This window comes from Bombus affinis, unplaced genomic scaffold (assembly GCF_024516045.1).
Source record: "Bombus affinis isolate iyBomAffi1 unplaced genomic scaffold, iyBomAffi1.2 ctg00000993.1, whole genome shotgun sequence".
NCBI lineage: Eukaryota > Metazoa > Arthropoda > Insecta > Hymenoptera > Apidae > Bombus > Bombus affinis.
The window spans coordinates 27,195-34,287 of NW_026109488.1; the positions used below are offsets into that span (position 1 = coordinate 27,195).

At 38.7% G+C, this 7,093-nt stretch overlaps 1 long non-coding RNA gene across 1 annotated transcript; it reads left to right on the plus strand.

The window, feature by feature from the left end:
* Positions 1-925: 925 nt before the first annotated feature.
* On the plus strand, positions 926-2,377 carry LOC126928483 (uncharacterized). The gene is made up of 2 exons (XR_007716706.1): positions 926-1,871; positions 1,981-2,377. It is a non-coding gene; the product is annotated as an uncharacterized LOC126928483 (long non-coding RNA).
* The last annotated feature ends 4,716 nt before the right edge of the window (positions 2,378-7,093 follow it).

Consider the following 7,093-nt stretch of genomic DNA (forward strand, 5'->3'; position numbering starts at 1 on the left):
ATTTCATGTGAAATATTACAACGTCAAAAACTTAACGTTCTTGTACGTACAGTATTAATCACAAATTGTAAGAATGTTTACTGATAAGCAAAATAGATAATATGGAAAACGCAGACCTATGGAAAGAGAATTCCTGACATTAGACAGGAATACGCGATTGCACGAAATATTTTATGGTATGTCTGACATGGAGAATATATGCGGCGAAGTACGAAAAATTCATCCTGAGATATGTATACGACCTACGCGGTACGGGACGTGTTATAAATGGTTTTCGCCACTCAGCCGTATTTGAATTTGTGAACACGATCGAACAAATGACGCGACAATTATTAATTGCCGTCTCTGCCTTAGTAACGATTCGCGTTGGAACGAGGTCGAATCGTTCCGATTCCACGCGCGATTAACAAATAATTACAGTGGACATCAATTACTTGGATGACCTTCGTCATTTCAGCTTAAAACGATTAATTTGATCAAACCAACCAATTATTTCAATTAATACAATCTGCACTTTAAATTCGCACGTCTTGTGTATACACACCGGGCCAGAGAAAAGTTTTCATTCGTTCGAGTAGAACCTTCGTAGTCCTTGAGGACGCGTGTCGCTTCTCGTGCACCTAAAGTTTCGCTCAAATTAACCGATTTATTTGAATTCGAGCGAGTGAAAACCTCTTTGTCACCGTGAGTTTGTTACTTAATTGATACTCTTAGATGCCCTTTGCTTTCAATCTCTTACATCCATTCTTAATTAGTCAAGTCGTTTGACTTTTGACAAGTATTTTGAAACCATTTTACTAACACGAACCTACTTTTTTACTTGAGATTATCCGCTATTTTTATTCAAATGTATATGTACGTATATACACTTTTGAATTTTAAACGAACCTTCTATTATACCTATATCCTTTAAGTGCCGTTTTAAGTTTCAAGAGACTTTAACTCGGATAGCTCGACTTGGAGTTCTAACGTATACTGTAAAGCACACTTGCGAAGTAAAACAGCAAACACGATATAAAAACTTTTTGCCCATGTAAGAAATCGAATAACCTATTTCAACGGTGCTTTAATCTCATCGATGAAGCATCGATGCAACGAAGGAGCATCGTGATAGCCGCAATGCGGATCCGTTGAACAAAAATTTCCTGGTACGGTCGTTTTCGTAATGTTATTAACCGTTTTAGTGTCGGATGTTTCAAGACTCCGTATCGGTTTGTGCTGTGCAGCGCGATAGCGCTTCGTTTATTTATTTGCGAGTAGTACCGATCGACGCGATCGCGCTGCCCTTTTTCATCCTGTTTTTTTCATCGAAATATACCGTTCGACGTGCTCGCGCTTCATTTCATCGGTTATACTGGAAGCGTTACAACAAACACTCAAAAGTTTGCGAAATATTTATGCTCTGCGTTTCGTTTGTGTGATAACATTCTATAATGCAGGATTTGGTTTTCCGATTCAAGAGGTAATTTTTTATATTGGTTTTTTTTTTTATTTGGTTTATGATTATTTGAAAAACGAGTAATTACGAGAGGAAACTCTGATATGACTCGCGACGAGCACGCTTGAGCGCGTTGCGAATTAATGATCGTGACCATACATCGTGGCACAATTTACCACGGTACGCGAATAGAGTGATCACGCTGCGTGGCGTTAAAACGGTTAGCGTAACTGCGCGTACGATTGTCGAGTGACAAAGATATTGACGCTGGTAATCGTTTTCAGTGCATTTAGGAGGAAACTGTACTGATTTCGAAGGACGATCTGTCTTACATGGACAGATGTATGTGCCGGGACCTTGGATTTGCATACACTGCATATGTTACAATTCGAAGTCAACATCTTGCGGGCGTCTCCGCTGTTCAATTCCTGCGGTAAGTATATGCTCATTCTAAGAGCAACCAGCTTAACACAACCATGAGAAACTAAAGTACACCGTTAACGCTTGCATGCTGGTCGTTAAAACACATGCTGCGCGAATAGGGTACACAGCGATTCATTTAACTCGCCTTGAATTAGTTTTAGAAAGACAAACATGGACAGGGATAATTTTTGTCACGAGTCGTTTAATTTATTCGTTCATTAGAACGAATTAATTTACACCTGCTGAGATCGCGATTGATGCGACAAATTCGAAATCTTGTTCCATATAAATATTTTTAAACAAGCACGTCGTAAGCTTTGTATATTTTTTAATCGCAACGAAACTGTTCAGAGAAATGCTGAAATTATTAATTATAAAAGGAGATTTCTACGCATCGTTGTAAAAGTGTCAGGGAAAATATTCGTGAAACAGTTACGTTGTTACAAGTTCTACAAGAAGAAATATCGAAAATCACGTTCCACTTATTCAGTTGCACGTGTAAAAGGTATCTTGCGTTCGCGCAAAAAATCTCTGAAGGATACATGCTTTATAATAATTGGAGTGTCGAAGTTGTTACACGGATCGGCGTACACGTACCTTTTAATGAAACTAGGTTACTCATTCGTTATTCGTTCCTAATTTTCAGCTTCACGATTTTTACGCAATAAAATTTTATACACCTGTTCGGTTTATAAATGATTCAATTCAAATTTAACAGAATTAAAGTTGAAATAATCATTTGTACTTCATTAAAAGGTTCTTTCAGCATCTCGTTTCAATATTTTTATTGGTAATATTTTGTTGATCGTTATATTTAAATGGAGTTTTTCAAAGGAGAGACATTTTAAGGTAGGAAATGGACATACATTTATAATAAGAATTCAGAAGAAAGAATATTTCATACAGAAAGAAATATTCCGTATGTATAAATAACTACGCTATGAATTTTATATGTATCGGATATTCCTTCTGGTTAATGTATCTGATGTTTTTTCACGCGAGATAGCGTATATTTGCATCTATATGTCTCTTCGTTTCTCAGTAGTAAAACTTAGCATTCATGCGGCTGATAAGTAGTTACGCACTGACAACGAGAAACATAAAATGAGTAAGAAGCATGAGACATTCTATAGGAAAAATAAACTTGTTTTTATCTTTCATTGCATATTCGTCAGAATATTGTTAATAAATATTTAAGTTAAGATTTCAGTTGAAATAAATACATAGGATTAGACATTTATTTATATATATATCTATGAACGCATTTGACATAAAATTTTGATAACGACTAAAATTATATATTCTGATATTAAATTAATTTAGTGAGAATAAAAAACTAATTTTTTTAAACAAGATTTTGTATAAAGTTATATTTATTAGGAAAAGTTCGTTCATCCCTTTATAATATGATAGGATTAGACTCATAGCTGTGTAAATCATTTCATGGAATAGTATATGTGTGCGTGTGTGTTCTAAGTTTTTACTATAAAAATGCTAAATGTACTAGGAGACGTTTTTAAAAATTCATACATTTTTCTTCATCAAACATATCAATCGTTATATTGAAAAGTTAATTATCTATTATTTGTTTCGAGCTGCACATTGATTGAGACATTCCTGTTGGTTATAATTGCGAATTTAACGCAACGAAGTTGTTTGAATCCCTTGCGAGCATGTAAATATATCGTCGAATTAATAGGTCAATTACTTGAGGTTGGAATTGAAAGAAAGAGAAAGGTGGAGGAGAAGTCTTGCGTTTGAATGCGGGACACTTTTAAAGCCCACAGTTCGCTGAAATTGCCAGAGAATTCAATTAAATGGCAAATTAAACCATTGAACTGAATCTGTTTCCAATCGCGAGCTTAGAAGTTCTATCCTTTGAATTTTTATATCAGTCAACTTTCTTTTTGTACGTACGGTAACGAATACAATTCATGAATTAATGAAGTATGTAATTGGATGAAAGTTCTTCTTCCTGGATTCAGTTTAGACTAAGAAAAATTATATAATAACGAAATTATCAACTTAAAATTGATAGAGTGTATAGTTTTTTTTCTTTTTTTTTTTTTTTGCGTGAGGAGGGGAAAATGCTGTTACGCATACCCAGTGATCCGCATCACTGGGTTATGTGGGACTCGGGCGGATGTTGTTGCCATACCCACTAAAAACCCCTCCTCCTTTTTCCTTTGCTTTGAGGACAGACAACCCCGGTAAAACCTGTCGGCAGTCATCAGGGTTGTCCTTTCATGCCCCGTTGTATCTTCTTCGTCGGGCAGCTATTCTGTATATTCAGTATTGCTCTCGTCATCTTCTCAGCTAGTTCAGAATACTGGGCTGATCTCCTTCTGTGGTTCTTTGTTGTCTTGTATCTCTGCCTTCACTGCTCCGCGTAGTTGTTGTTGCTCTCGTTCTCCTCCTTGCCTCCTTCAAGGCCTTCGCTGTCACCCTCCTGTGAGACATGACGGTCTTGCGAAATTGCCTGAATTTATCCCAGCTCTCGTTCTTGGCGGTCACCGTGGCGATCAGATTGTCCACGTCTATCTTCTCGCCAAGAGCGTTCTCCAGCTCAATCCTTCTGTCCGTTCACCTCGGGCACGTGAAGAGGGCGTGCTCTGCATCGTCGTTAGGGTCTCCACAGTCGAGACAGTTGCTGTCGCTGCTCTTGCCAATCCTCTTTCTATAGACACCGAAACTCCTGTAGAGGTGGCCGTGTGTGCGTTATATATTTATTGGACGTGCGTGATAGCTGTGGTAGTTGGGCCTGGTCCGCTGTAATTGTCACTGGGGGCTGTAGATGTCGCTGCCGTCGTCCGACACTAGTTAGTGTCGAGTGCCGCCACACTCCCATGCCCGGTTAACAGCTGCATGCTGTGATGATCGATGTCCATCTTCTTTTTGGTAAATAGCAGCGCACTCGGTATTAATTTCCTTGCGCCTCCAGTTCCCCCTTCAGCTCGTTGCCGTCATCCGCGCCGATCTTGGTCTTATGGATCTTGTTCCACTCGTAAGTCTCTCCGAGCATCTTTATCTTTATGTAGATCGGGAGATTTCCGGTCAACACGCAAAGTGCCGCGTGGGAGACGGTACGATATGCCGTCGTTGTTATGCACAGGGCCGTTCGTTGTGCCCGTTTCAGCTTCTTCCTGTTCTTATCGGTATTCGCTAAGCTAATTCTTCTTTCTGAACCCATACTGCCTCCGATGGAACGGGTCCGTTCCGATGCATCTCTCGATGATCTTCTTAAAGCATTTTTCCCAGATCTTGCTCATGGCTGGGAGTATGCTTATCGGCCGGTACGCGTTAGGGAGACTGGGATCCTTTCCCGGCTTCCTTAGCAGTATTACTCTGGCCGTCTTCCAGCAGTCTGGTTCCAGCTTGCTTCCAGCTCCTGCTTCCAGCAGTCCAGGAGTCTTCCATCGACTCCTGCAGCCTTCTTGGTGTTCATTCTTACGGCGGCATCGACGACATCGCCTTCGCCGATGACGACGCTGAAGCTGATGTCTCCTTCTTCTTCGGTCTCTGCCTCTTCGCGGCCCTCGTAATGGGAGGGTCCGTGTCCCATGGTGAATAGCCTCTGTAGGACTGCTTCCACCATGTCGATCGGCATGTCGTTGGTTGGTTTCTTGCTTTTGCATCTCTTCATGACTGTGCGATAGGGTTTGCCTTCTTGCTTTCCTGTATGGATGGAAACGCGTTCGAAAAGTAGAACGGAGTAATTAGCGATGCACGATCCCAGGCTGGTGAATATTTTTCCATCGGGAAAAGTCAGGTCGAGCGATACAAGATTTATATGCTCGTTATTTCAACGTCTGTTACGCGATAGAAAATGAACATAAATGAATAATAAATGTATTACAGCCATAAAGATTGCTTGATGTACGCCACCGTTTTTCCCCTATTTCTCCGATACAATTTTCCTTTTTTTTTCTTTGCCAAACACTTTACTAATCGGTACGTATTCGAATTATCCTCAATTATTCTCGGTTGTTTCCGTTTCCTTTGGATTTACATAAGTACTCGTTTGATGTACGTGCAGAGTGAGATAATAACTATTAACAGCTATAAAATAAGAAGCGAAAATACGTTGAAACTCGACTTCTAGATTCGCGAGACTTTGCAGAGCTTCGAAACTCTCGTGTTTCAAACCTAATAAAAAGTTGTAGAGGGAGAATTACATTGCGAGATCTGTTAAGGAAAATCGTATCGTTGTAATAGGATTATTTCAGCGAGGGAAATTCCGTGTTGCGTGTAACGCGTTGCAAAGCCATGAGCTTTCTTTCGGGTTAATATACATAATCGCCTTATCGAACTTTCCATCTAAATCGTTGCGCTCACACGTGAATTTTGCATTTCAATCTTCTTACTTGCAGTCCAGTCCAGTTTAGTGTGACTAAGCTAAATGTTTCAGCCCTTCCAGGTAGAATATGTTTTATAGAGAGACGTACAACTCTATGAAGGGGAGATCAATAAATTGGGTTATCTTTAAATCACTGACAATTATTTCATCGACACGATTTCACCGACAGCGAATCCACCGGCAATGTCTATCAAAGTTTATGTACCGATACACCGAGTGAAATCACCCACAATCATTTCACCAATATTCTCCTTTGTCGATAATTATCATGTTTGCCACTACATGTTATCGTTGATTATATGTCTTTATTTACACATTCGTTTACGCGCATAACGAGATAAACGAAGAAACGAAAATGATATGTTGTCATGATGTATTGTTAAATTACTAATTAACACGAGTTATATATCTACCTACATGAAAGCTTCTAAATATCAATTATAATTCATGAAAGCACACAAGCTATTTTGCTATACACAAATGGAATTATAAGGAAATGTTACGTGCTAATGATTTAACGAAATTTATTCTTCTGTACATTTGACATTTCTGTATTATTACTTGTGTACTTTCTGCTCTTGTTTACGTCATCGGAAGTAAAATTACGTTAAGCGAATCAGCTAATCTATTTGAGCGATTCAATGGCTCGGTCTTCTCTTATGCGACTACCAAGTAGAAGATAAGTTCTTGGTTATATAACATTTTATAACATCCAAATTAACTTTTTTTTTCTTTTTCGTTTTCTTTTTCTTTCTCTTTTTCTTTTTTTTCCTTTTTCTTTTTCTTTTTCTTCCTTTCTCTTTTTCTTTTTTTTTTCCTTTTTCTTTTTCTTTTTTTCTTTACGTGGGGGAAATCCGCTCGGACACGAAACCACT